This window comes from Piliocolobus tephrosceles, chromosome 15 (genome assembly GCF_002776525.5).
Source record: "Piliocolobus tephrosceles isolate RC106 chromosome 15, ASM277652v3, whole genome shotgun sequence".
Classification (NCBI taxonomy): domain Eukaryota; kingdom Metazoa; phylum Chordata; class Mammalia; order Primates; family Cercopithecidae; genus Piliocolobus; species Piliocolobus tephrosceles.
In genome coordinates, this window is record NC_045448.1 from 87,340,115 (window position 1) to 87,341,413 (window position 1,299).

At 41.9% G+C, this 1,299-nt stretch overlaps 1 non-coding gene across 1 annotated transcript; it reads right to left on the bottom strand.

Annotated features, from left to right (window-relative positions):
- Positions 1-245: 245 nt before the first annotated feature.
- LOC111551155 lies at positions 246-377 on the bottom strand. The gene has a single exon (XR_002734286.1). It is a non-coding gene; the product is annotated as a U8 small nucleolar RNA (small nucleolar RNA).
- Positions 378-1,299: the final 922 nt, after the last annotated feature.

Here is a 1,299-nt window from a genome sequence, read left to right on the forward strand (position 1 = left end):
CTGTTTTTGTTTTGCCATTTTCTTATTGGTTTGTAGGAGTTCTTTGTATAAGGATAACAAACTTTCATATTTCATTGTGTTGTAATCTTCCCAGTATGTAATTTTCCTTTTAAATTTATCCATGGTATTTTTGACATACAGAATTTTAAAATATATATTCATTTATATTTTATCCTAATAGAACAATTTGTCTTCATCCCTAATGCAAAAATTTTACATTTATCCTTTTTTTTTTTTCAAGGAGAATCAGAAAGGAGTAATCGGTGTTGCACGTCCTGATTACACAGAGAATGAAACCATGTTTCATGCATCTCCTATCAGCCTATTCTATCTGCCCTCCAAAAGGAGAAACAGGTAAGAATTATCCCACCTGACGATGCATTTATTCCTGTTCCAGTTTGTCTGTTTTATTTGTGGCAAGCCTTTCGGTCTTAGATTATTTTTAATCCTGATTCCATTATTGGTGGTATTAATGATCATGACCAGTATGCCTGTTAGATTGTCTTCAGCTGTGAGTAACAGCACATCCAACCAAATAATATAAGTTCATCTTTCTCACATGACAAGAAGTCCATTTGAAGTTTGGGTTTAACAGCTCAAAAATATCACCGCCCTGAGTCACCTTCTGTCATGGCTGAGCCAGGGCTTCAGCGGCTGCAGACAATAAATCCTCACATGACCATCTCTCAGGCGGGAATGAAGGCAGAGGAGGCTTTCCTTCAGTGCTGCCCGGAGGCTGCCCACAGACTTTCCCTCACATTTCAGAGGCCAGAGCAGAGTCGAGGGCCATCCCTTCCACAATCCCTGGCAAAGGGAAATGAATGTACTCTGACTTACTTGGGCCACTCATTTTCCCTCAAGTATCGGGCCACCCTCCCTCAGCACATTTCTGTGTGATGCTGAACAAACTCAGGGTTTTGATGCAAGGAGAATGGGTGAATGGCAGCTGGGTAGGCAACCAGCAGGGTCTCATCTACAAGAAGGATAAATTGCTGTTTAGTTTGCTAATGGACAACCATAACAAATTACCACAAAGTAGGAGGCTTAAAACAACAGAAATTTACTCTCTCTCAGTTCTGGAGGTTGAGAGTCTGAAACCAAGGTGTTGGCAGGGCCATGTACCCCTGAAGGATCCAGGAATAATCGCTCCTCAGGTCTCCCAGCTTCTGGTGGTTGCCGGCAGCCCTTCGCATTCCTTGGCTCACTTCAATCTCTGCCTCTGAATTCACATGCTCATCTTCCTTGTGCATCTCCACATGGCTTTCTTATAAGGAGGACAGTCATTGATTTTAGTGATTG